The sequence below is a fragment of the Anneissia japonica genome, unplaced genomic scaffold (assembly GCF_011630105.1).
Source record: "Anneissia japonica isolate Jap-2015-1 unplaced genomic scaffold, ASM1163010v1 scaffold2214_len273412_cov153, whole genome shotgun sequence".
Lineage (NCBI taxonomy): Eukaryota > Metazoa > Echinodermata > Crinoidea > Comatulida > Comatulidae > Anneissia > Anneissia japonica.
The window spans coordinates 30600-43374 of NW_022682691.1; the positions used below are offsets into that span (position 1 = coordinate 30600).

Consider the following 12775-nt stretch of genomic DNA (forward strand, 5'->3'; position numbering starts at 1 on the left):
TTTTTTTAAAATATTTTCCTATATAATGATTGTGTGCTTACTGTGGTCACCAAACAACAAAGCCAAGGAAATAATGCAATATTTTTGCCTTTATACACAATTGAATGACCTCAAATGACCTATTTATGGCTAATCTTCTGACCATGTCAGAAATTATACAATGGTATTGTTTTCTATGTACAGTACACATAAACCTTAAAAATTCTTAACATTAATGTAGGCGTTACATTGTGGTTATCTAGAAATTCAATATGGCTGCTAAATGATCTTGACCCAATGAAATCGAATGATTTTAAAATGGCCGCCATAATGACTTCTTATCAATATAATCGAATTCTGTGAGCTTAAGTATAATATTTACATTAAAACATGACTCTTAAAGAGCGGATATCACAAAGTACAAAATAAACTGACCTTGATAGACCTTAATTGACCGATTTATGGCCACGATATCTATCTTAACATGTCAGAAATGGTGTAAAGCTTTAATCATGAAAACATTTTAGGCTTCAGGATTCAAATTTGAAATGTTTTAAAAGCTGAGATATTAACATTTTTTATCCATGGCAGCCATTTTGAAATCCGAGATGGCCGCCAAAATGACCTTGAATAAAATATTGTAGTTCCCATAAAAAAACTGAAATCGAAGAGGTTGAGTACCGTAGGTTTTTGATGTAAAACACGACAGTTACTGTAGGCAACCGTATGTATTAAGATGCTATACAATATTTTACCTGTAATGATATATATATATATATATATATATATATATATATGATGTGTATAAGAGACAGTATATATATCTTACTCTATATTTTTATATATAACTCTTTCATAAAAAAATACATTAGCAGCAAAAAGCTCAATTAATGTACAGTATTTTGTACAAAAAGAAAACAAGAACAAGAAAAACAAAATCAAAAAGCCAAAACATCACAGTAAGACAATACAAAAGCAAACCCAAACCATCACTTCAAAAGTTCACTACGTTAAAATTGCACAATTTGATTTATTTTTCAATTAATTTAATTAGATAGGTAATGGGGCTATTTTTAACGACAATACAAATGCTAACCCGAAACCATCAGTTAAAAATTTCAGAAAATGACCTTGGCTGACCATAAATGACCCTAAATAACCTATTTATGACAATCTGACGCTGTCAAAAATTGTGTGATATTATTTCTTGACCGCAAAAACATATTTTTGGACATTAGAATTATAATTTAAGGTACCGTAGTTTATAAGCGGAGATATAGATAAATATATGTTTTAAAGATCTAATAAAGCAATGTTTTACTGTGACATTAAACTACTGTATCTGCTTTCAGAGACATTGGAACCATTTTTTGCTCAACTGAAATCACGTCCGCCGTTATACATGCGAAGGATAACCAGGGAGGTCGGAACCGCACCGGTTGGCCGGACCACTTTTTCTCAAAATAATATAACATTTTTAAATAAAAAATATATACGGATACCTATAAAATAATTATATGAATTTATTATTAATAATCGCATCACATTGTCTTTTTATGTTATATAATCCACCTTGCTATTGTTTTTGTATTGCCTATGTACATTTCAATTTGATGTGGTGTCAGTTCATCATCACCCACCACCTCACTTCCTTCAATCCTGGATACGCCACTGTTACTGAAAAAACAACACTTAAGCCAATATTTTTATTCGTTTTTGTTGTTTATGTGAATGTCTGATAGGTTATTACTCTAAAACAATGCTAAAAACACACCGCGTCAATGCCAAAACACACATGTGCGACTGAGCCGTGCGACTCCGAATTAGTAGTGCCCTGGTTCTTAATTAATTTTGTTAAAGGACCAAATTATTTTTAGAGTTGATCTCATGGGTCAAATATAATCTAGGCCTACCTACCATTATTATCATTATTATTATAATAATTATTTTTTTTATTTACCATTTTATTCATTTAATCATACATTACATTCAAAATGAAAATAAACAAAAACAATTAAATAAGTGCCCTTCTTTTCAATACATAGAGTAGTACTTCTTATCGTGTCCACGTACTATACTTGGCCCAGCCATAGCTGGACACACTTCTGTGCCTTTATGTTGTATCTGGCAAGATCTTCAGTGTTGCAGGTTTCCTCTAGGTTTGGGCATTGCAAGAGATGTTGCATTGTCTGGGGCTCAGTTCCACAGTCACAGATAGTTGGGTTGGTCGAATATCCCCATTTCTGCATAGTGACCTTAGAAAGGCCAATCCCAGTTCTTAGTGTGTTGAGATATTTCCATTTTGCCCAGTTTATTTCGGATCCAGGCGGGAGATACTACATACAGTAGTATACATATAACAACATTGAACATTTTTATAAATTCTTTTACTAGTTAAAATATAATTTGTATTTCATATTCTAAACTTGTACCATTACGTTAGGTGAACTATTTATATACCAGAAGCCAGGGTAAGGTCATGACTTGAAACATTTAAATATTCATTATTTATTTTAAGCTTTGAAAAAGAACATGCACTGAAGACCAAAATGAAAAGAATTTCTCTTGATTACAGGCGGAAAAATATATATATATCTTGTAATATTATAGTATCTAGCAATTTCTCTCTTTATATTTGTTTATGGCAATACTTTCTGTTTACTATTTCTATAGATAATTTCCTTTACTAATATAATAAGGCTTTCCAAACCTTTCCATATCTTATATATTTTTTCACAATTCCAAAAAATGTGGTCAAGTGTTTCAGTTAATTGCTTACAAAAAATACATAATGGTGAATCAATGTACTTTAATCTATAGAGATAATTTCTCGTTGGTAATATATTATGTATAATTCTATACTGCAACCATTTCAGATCCGTACTCTCTGTGCATTTGATTGGTATTATATTAAACACTTCCCACTGTTTGTCAGTAAACTTAATGCCTAATATTTTTCCCATTTGGAATTACACGGCAACTGGGAAAATTTTGAATTGAGCAGAGTATAGTAAAAAAAAAGTTGCATCCCTTTCTAGAAATTTGTAATTGAATTATATTATTAGGGTAAATTGGATAGCATTGGGCGCTTGTGAATTTTCTTATATTATGCTTGCTCATATATGACCTCACTGCCTGTTTAATTCCTTCATACACTAGAAATGATATATCGACAGAGTAAGTATCAATCAACTCTTCTAGTGTATAAAATCTACCGTTTCTATGAATTATATCATTAAAAAAAACTATTTCCTTTTTGAAGAGTTTCATATACATGATAGGCTTATTATCAACAATTATATCATCATTATTCCATAGACATTGTGTTTGTACTTCTATTTCATTTCTAATATTACTCTTAACATTTTGTTATACGATGCCCATGAATATAACACGTCTTTCCAAAAAAGGTTTGTAATGTTTGGAATAATTCGAGTAGTTAAAGAAAAGTTCGGTACATTTACTTGTGTTTGACAAAGGTTTTCTTAGCCATCCTAGTTTTTGTGCTGCAATTATTTCATTAATTTTTGGAACATTGATTCCCCATGTTTGGGAATACGTGTTGCTACTTCTCTACTACTTCATCAGGTTTTTCCCTTCCATATGAAATTAAAGCACATTTTTTGTAACTTGTCCAAGGTATATTCCGGTGGGTTTGGAAGGACTGCAAACAGATGGTTTAATGTGTTTTTAAAATTACATGCCTTCCCAATGGGATAAGTGTTCGTGCTTTCAAAATATTCATATTTACTTGCATTCTTTTTACTTACTTGGAATAATTTAACTCAACAAAGTGAATTCCTAACAATTTAAATTCAGTTTGCGACCAGTCAAATTTATATTCTTTACACAGTTTAAGTTTTGATCTCTTTTTTGAACCAATCCAAATAAGTCTCGTCTTATCAACATTGACCTTTAGACCTGAAAATCTTTCAAAGAAATGTAGAGTGGCAAGTACTGCGTACAGGCACTTTTTAGTTCCATCAAGTATCAATGTGGTATCATCTGCAAATTGTGATAAAACATATTCTATACCACGAATCCGAATACCCTTTATTGACTTATTGTTTCTTATCATTAACTCCAAAATTTCCACACATAATAAAAAATTACAAGGCGATAGTGGATCACCTTTCCTACATCCTCTATTGCCCTAAAGAACGATGACCGTGTTTATTTACTAACACACTCGACGTAGTATCTTTATAAAATGTTTGTATCCACTGTTGTATGCTGGTTCCAAAATTAAAGAATTTTAACACCTTAAATATATATTGTCTATCAATCGAGTCAAAAGCCTTCTCAAAGTCAATAAGAAGAAGTAGGCTTTGAATTTTAGAAAGAGTGTTTGTATACTCCATAAGGTAATAAATTAATCTTGTTACTTCTCCGATATATCTACCCGTAACAAAACCTTTCTGGTCTTCATTTATTATACTAGGTAAAACTTGGTTTATTCTTTTTGATATGGCAGTTGACCCAAGTTTGTAGGATGTATTTAACAATAAAATGGGCCTCCAGTTTTTATTTTTTTTATTTTTTGGTTTATCTCCCTTTGGAATACATGTTATTAACCCCCGTTTATGAGAGACTGATAGACTACCTGTTCTGTATCCATAACTTAATGATTTAACAAGATATTCTCCAAGGTCATTCTAAAAGAATTTTAAAAATTCAGTTGTAATCCCATCTGGTCCTGGGCTTTTTTTCACTTTTCATACATTTTAGAGCTTCCAAAGCCTCACTATTACTAATTTCACCCTCCAATAGAAATTGTTAGTTAGCATTTAGGCTTAACTCCTGTATATTTAAGTCTTTAACATTTGTTTTAAATTAATGGAACTATTGTCATGGCAATTGTACAATTTTTGATAAAATAACATTTACTTCATTTTGAATTTGGTCATTATCAATAATTAGTGTACCATCGGTCTTTTCTAGTTCAATAAAGGATTTATTTAAAAAATTTCTAGATTCTAATTTTCTAGATTCTCAATCCATTTTGCTTTTGACCTTATAAGCACGCTATTGATATTATCTATTTCTGAAGTAACGATATTTATTTCTTTTAGGATATTTGTCTTTTCTGAAGTTGATTCAGTTTTGTCCAATTCTACTTCTAAATTTGAGAGTCTTTTTTCTAGTTCTTTTTCTTTTTAGTAGATGAATAATTTATTGTTTGATCTCTTATTAAAATTAAAACTACCCATAAAAGTTGATCATTTATAGAGTATCTTGTTATTCCATCTAAATTGTCTACATTTATTTTGTATTGGTCGAGAGTTGTTTTTATAGTAGTTTTTACGAGATCTACCATGTCTATCATGTAGCAGAGAATTATTAAATTTCCAAAATCCTTTTCCTCGCTTAAGTTCAGATATAATGTTAACATTACAATGGAATTATCCGAATTTATGCTCGGGAGAATTTCACAATTCTACAATAATTCGTGTGAAATTATAAAGAAATCCAGTCTGGCCTGCTTTATTGGGTTCGTTTGGCGCCATGTGTATCTTTTTTCTTTGTGTTTTAATTCACACCATGGATCCTTTAAATCTAAATTTTCTATTATTTCCAAAACTGTCTGTCTTGCCTTTGGGTTATTTACATATTTGTAATTGAATGTATCTGCTTCGGGATCTTGTACAAGGTTCCAGTCACCACAAATAATAATTTTATCATTATTGAAGTTTGTACTAATACACTATCTTATCATAAAACTCTAGGTTATCCAAGTTCGGGCCATATAAGTTAAAAATTGTATATCTATTATCATATATGTCAACACTCAGTGCTACAAAATTTCTTCCTTCGTCTAATATTGTATTTTTTACTTCAAAATCAAAATTGTTATTAAAAAAAAATGACTGTCCCTCTTGAGTTACTCTTATATGGACTAATATAGCATTCTCTATATCCCCATTGTTGTTTCACAATTTTTACTTGTTCAACAGTGAAATGAACATCTTGTAAACAATATATTTGGGCATTTTTTTGTTTTAAAAATTTGAATACCTTCTCTCTTTTGAGATAATTGTTAAGTCCTCTACAATTCAGAGATAATATACGCAGTTTATCCATCATACTACCGTAGGTTATTATCATTTGTGTAAGTATTATCAAACAGCATCGTAATGAATATTATTATGTTACAAACGCAGTCACCCAATGGCACATGTAGGCATCTAAAATACAGAAAACAAAATTGAAAATAACACAATAAAACAACAGAATCAATTGAAGAAGGAAAACTAATAGAAAAACCAAAGTTTCGACTATTTATACTTCTTAGTCTTAATCTAAACATAAGTTATCTTATTCAAAAGCAAGAGAACAGTATATGATTTCACAAAAACTTCAAATAATTGTCCACACTATTTGATCTTGTGGGAATACGATAGTTTTTAGTCAGCTTCTGTATCTACGCATCCAAAGTAAATGTTGAAAATTTACCGTCCTTCCTCTTTATTCTAATACATGGAGGCAGGCATATAATACATTCTCATTTCCTCTGATAATGTCTAGTGATTTTCCTTCAGTTGGTTGAATGCGTTAGATCCACAATGTCAACGCATTACTTACCAAGACACGACGGGCAAAATTATAACAACATCCATCGATTTTTAACGGAATTTCGACAATTATCATTATAAAAGTTGCTTTTTATTGATTATATAGCAGTTTTTCTACTCTCGTGTGGTAATATTTTAATCATTTTTTTGCATCCGTGCGTTCCCGTGTGGGGTCGTGTGGTCCGTGTGGTATTTAGCAGGACCCCTGCAAGTCACCAATTACGTAATGTCAACTTCACGGTAAATGTTTACGCTTCCGTGATTGACAAACTAGGCTCATATTGTATACTGCCCTAAAAGCAAAAACCCTGCAACACTGAGAGGAATTGAATCCAATTACAAATTTACACTAACAACAATATAATGTATTTTGATTAAAATTACTAACTTCTACAATTAAACTAAACTAGAATATATGATCAGCAATAAATTATATTATTATGAACTTGAAAATTACAAAATTTAAAATATAATTTAAGACAGACAGTAGCCCTTAATTAGTTATGCTTAATGTTAAATATAATAGTAGTAACATCTTTAGCAGAGAAACATAGGGCTGGTCAATAATCTTAAGCCAAATTTTTAAATATTCACTTGGGGAAATATTGTTTTCGACATTATCTTTTATTTCATTTTATTTTAGGCCTTAGATACAGATGTTATTTTATACTTAAAGATGACGATATGTGTATAAATTGTAAATACTGAAATATTAAAAAATAGTATATTTATGTCTGAATTAATAATAAAATGGGGTGTTTGTCTATTATACTCAAGGTACTGGGGGTGTGTCTAGATTAAGTCACCCCATACTTTTAGAGTTTCTGATTGGATCATAGAGAAATTCTTTCTCTATAATTTAATACCTTGTTTTCCAAAAAGCTGCTAATTAAGATATATTACAAACTTCATGACTTAAAACTTTCAATCATAGATTCATAGTATGAGAAAGGTCAAGTTCAATTGACTAGGGTAAAGTTATAAATGACCAATTTCGTTAAGGAAAAAAGATCCTCTAATATTCCTAATAAATTTTTTAATTCTTGTAATAAATCCTATTTGTCTAGCAATAAAGACATTGTAAATGGTTTTAATCAGTATTTTACTTCTGTTTTTAATTCTACTAACTCATTTTTTAATTTTAAGGATCCTCCTATGAGCACACTTCCAATCCCGGTTTTATCTGATGTTAACTTTACTGCTGACGACGTTGCACATGTAATTTCCTCTATAAAGTTGAATGGATCTCCAGGACCTGACAAGATAACACCAAAATTATTAAGACCTATCTCTAGCTCAATTTCAAATCCACTCTGGCTCCTGTTCCGCATATCACCTGTCTCTTATACACATCTAGATGTGTATAAGAGACAGGAACAAGAGCTTTCGGACAACTGTCTTTATAAAGCTTTAGTTCTTCCAATTGTCGAATATGGATTGCCTGCGTGGGGTCCTCAGTATAAAAATCAATCAGACCGAATTGAACAGATCCAAAGGAGAGTTTCCCGTAGAATTTTAAAGGTACGTCGGGGGGTTATGTCCTATCAAGAAAGGTTACAGAAACTTGGTTGGCTCTCTTTACAAAACAGGCGTAATTTTATTTTAGTTTCTTTTGTATTTCGATGTTTTTACAAACATAACATCTGCAGTGCAATCAATAATATAGTTATCAATTCTCGTCATCCAAATAATCTTACTTTCATTCATCCATTTGCCCGCACCGTTGCACTTAAACATTCATCTATTCATTCATTTCCTGTGTATTGGTCATCCCTTCCAAACCGAATTAAAGACGATGCTGTAAATTGTAACCTAAAAGTTTTTTTAAAGAGGTTCAAATCGTATCTTTTTAGCATTCAGATGTAGATATAATTTTTATATTTTTTTGTTACTTTTTACAAATTTTAACTTAATATATTGTAAATATTTTTGATGTTTTTGGTGTTTTGCTGGGACTTCTGACTCATTGAGTCACAGAGGCTATTGCTTCTTTAGAAGTCCCAGGACCTTTGTGTCTAATAAATAAATGAAATGAAATGAAATGAAATGTATGATAGATTATCTGTATATTCAGGTTGACTATTCACTATTCAAGCTGTCAAGTCAATTTAAGACATTTAACAGGTGAAGGGGTATCGATGATATACAAATTCCAATGGTTATATTTATAAGTTAATATTACTGAAACTTAATACTACATCCCTTTCAATTAAATTTTTTAATTTTTTTTTTTAATACATTATAACGCAAGGGTAAAATATATGTGTAGCAAACTTAAAGCAATATAACAATTCATTTAAAAGAATTTAAATGTTAAACATAAAATTATCAAAGCATATAATACATTACAAGTGGTGCAAGATGTCGGTCCCAGTAAATACAGGATCGCTAAACAAATGATTTAACGACCTAGCCTCGCATTCCCGAATTGAACATTGAAAAAGTTCCAATTAATGAATGAAGAATAAAATTGAAAAATGAAACAAAGTGAAATACAAATAAGACATCCAATAAATCAAATCAAAATCGAAAACCAAACTGTCAAATGCAAATTTCAAATTAAAAAGAAAAATATCAATTCAATGTATAATATATATGTCATACAAAGTTGCAATGACATTTTCATCTGTAACGTCTAGTCTTGCCATATCCGACGTATACGATTAATACTTAAGCTACAAAGTAAATTAATCAATGCTTAACTAAGAAAACAAAATTAAACGTTTGTTTTAAGAATGCATTACAATCGTGCATTCTTCGATATTTCTTAATTGACCCTTTTATTAAGAAAAGAAAATTGTTGATACTCTAGTAAACAATCGCAATACATTTCTCATCGTTATTTTAAATATTCCTCATTAATCCTAAACGTTCCATTATAAGTAAAATATTCATGTTAACAGATTTAATAATAATCACGTTTCAGAACGTTTATAATTGCTATCAGTATTTATCAACTGATACATTAACCATTTAGTTACTTTTTTGTACATAATATTCTTCAATTTACTTGCATGTTAACTCAACAAGTGGTTTATCTTGTTATTTAATGTCTTAGGGAAGTCAGGATTTTAAGTTTTAATCGCATTTTTTCATTTTAGTTATCATAAATTTTACATTTCTATTTATAAAATTACAAACTCAATCAAAACGAATTTTAATTAAAATCAAAGCAAATAGTGTATGTTAAACAGTTATACCAGATTTTATGCACAATTATAGCAGTTTTGTACACAATAAATGTTATCATATTGGTACTTAATAATCTCCCGTTTATAGAGTATACACTCAAATTCATTCAGTGCATTCGAAACTTATACGTAAATAAATGATCGTTCATATTTTATTATTGTCATTAATCACGTTTAGAGCATTCTTATCTGTTTGTTCAATATCATTTGTCTTATTGATCAACTGTCTTAATTTTTGGATGTGTGTAACATTCTTTCGTTCATCTGTAGCTCTCATGAAACATGGTCTGTTATAACTAAATACATCACGTAATACTTCGCCTTTAAAAGTAGCTAGAATGTAATGTGTTCTATCTAGTACTTGGTGTACAGCTAAAGGTCCGACCTATTTTGCAGATATTCTCTTTGAGTGTGCAGTCAAAGATGATGATGTAGGCTTGTACAAATACACCAATTGTCCTACAGAATAAATTGGGCTTTTATACAGACGTTGTGAAATTTTGGCATTCTGAATGTTTTGGTTAGTTCGTTGTAGTGTAAGCATGGTTGTTGAAATGTGCTGAAATTTCTTTTTGAGGTGTTCAAGGTATTCCTCGTACGAGTGAGATAGTCCTGACATAGGATTAAAGGTTAATTTCGTTAAATTCGGTGGTTGCTTTCACTCATATGGTGAATGATCACCCAGATATGGTCATGAAAATGAGTTATATGCATAGCATATAGTTGATACGAATATAACCCAATCTATACCAAATTGATTAAGGTTCACCTTTAAAAGATCAGACAATGTACGAATGTGACGTTCGACTTGTAAACTACCGTGATTTTGTACACTTATCTTTCTGTCAATTTCCCCAACGTATTACATAATGTTAAGACGAGATGGGGGTTCAAATATGGTAATTACTTTCTGTATTAATGCTTCACAAATTGTTTCTGCATCAAGTGATTTTAAAGGTACACAGATTAAAAATCTTGGAATCTCATCGCATACTACCATTATATGTTTGAATCCCGATGATGAGGTTGGCATACTCTTAAAATCTAGACTGAGAGTGTCGAGTAGTCGATATGTTATGTAGTGGTCGAAATTTGCTGAAATCTTAGGCAGGCTTACTAATGCGTTCAAACATTTGAGGCAGTATAGAAAAGTCTGCGGATTGTTAAGTATGTTCTAATTGTAAATTGATGGTTACTCAACAAATTATCGTGAAATTGAGATATGATCGTTTCGACTAAGATTCCAGGTATTGCTAATTGTAAGATGAAATCACCACCTTTGTTTTGTAGGAAAAGACTAAATAATAAACCGTTACAAAGTATGTACTGTTCCGATTTCGTTTAAATTGCTCTAGCTGCCTTCTTATCGGCTGGCAGAATATCATGAGCTAACTGTAATCGTAGAATTAGTTTTAAGAATGGTAAAGTTTCCTGTTCAATTTGTAATTGTTTAACTTTCTGGCAAATTATAATCTCTGATTAATTTTCTACGGATAACGTCCATCAATTTGTCTAATTCCTTTTGTTTTAGAATGTGTGTTGTTTTAAGTTCAGTAATAGTAATGTATATTACAGTATATTTTCCATTATTATTTGTAGACCAGCTTGATGTTCTGAAATTTAGTTGTAGTGTATTTCATTGAAGTTTAAATGTTAATGTAACGTCTCAAAATCAGTTTTATCAATAAGATAATGTTTTAATCCAGGATGAGACTTTAATGTTGCATAAACTCAGAGGGATGATTTGTTTTAAACCCCATTTCTCCATTCATTAATATTAATATCGAGGTTTCTTAGAATATATGTTTAAAAATACGAAAATTCTTGGTTATTTAGCAGTACAGGTATATTGAAGGTATCATCATACTTGCTTTTTATCAAAATATCACTTAAATATTATAGAAATCTATATATGAAATCTTTAAATTCACAATTGGGTTGCAGCTGAGCAAGAAGCTATACAGTAGGAAAATATAAGATTGGATGTCAAAGAGTACATTATAATACTAATTTCCTATTGAATTCTTCTGCTACATTATCATTAAGTGAAACTGATTCCACTTCGGATATTGAACCGCTAGGTGGTGGTAAGTATATAAAATAATCAATATTACTTTGCCCACACCGTTCTCCGGTCAACGTCTCTGGAGCTTGTAAAATAAACCCCTTATCCAATACTTTCTCTGCTTTATCACATGGAAAGTTAAAATCACCACCAATAATTACTGAAGCGCAATATGTGTTTTGCATTTTTCTGGCAAATTTCTGAAGTTCTATTAAATCGCTTTCCCTCTCTTTCTTGTTGCTTTCTGTGTTTGATTCCTGCTGGTTTGAACTTACATTCTTTCGGCCGTGCCATGAAATTGCTATTAGTTTATGTCCCTTTTCACTTTCTAGCACTATGTTGAAGTTACGAGATTGAAGTTCGGCTTTTTCGATATGTGAATCTTCTGGAGTACGGTTTTTAAACTTGGAACTTTGGATCAGAAATCCTGCATGCTTATCAATTGTCGATCCCTGATGATAATAAAGCTTGTAGAAACTTTGTATAGATGTGTCTTTCAATACCGATACACTTGTTTGCAGCTCTTGACAAAATACTATATCGTACCGTGGCTTTTTCTTGCCATCAAGTAATGCCAATTTGATGTTTTCATTAGATACACCATCTACATTGAATGTTGCAATTCTGTATTGTTCCTCACCAAATTCAGTAAATGTAGCAGAAACAGGATTGTGAACAGGCGACATAACTAATTTATTGTAGATCCGATAGCAACGGTTATATTAAACTAAAACGTGGATCTAAGTTGTGTAATAAGCAAGAGTGCTAAGCAAACTTGTACTAGACGTAATTATGACAAATATAAATGTCAGTGATTTTACAAACGGCGAGTATAAATAACAAAAACATGTGGCATCACCAACAGTCGGGAATAATATGTTGGGTTAAACATAAGGCTTATATCATTTTTTGCAAACTGTCAAGTCAGTCTTGTTGGACTCGTCGATTAATTGAAGGGTATAAGTATA

General features: G+C 30.9%; 1 pseudogene; it reads right to left on the reverse strand.

Moving 5' to 3' along the window:
• Positions 1-9887: 9887 nt before the first annotated feature.
• On the reverse strand, positions 9888-12493 carry LOC117107775 (annotated as a pseudogene).
• Between the last annotated feature and the right edge of the window lie 282 nt (positions 12494-12775).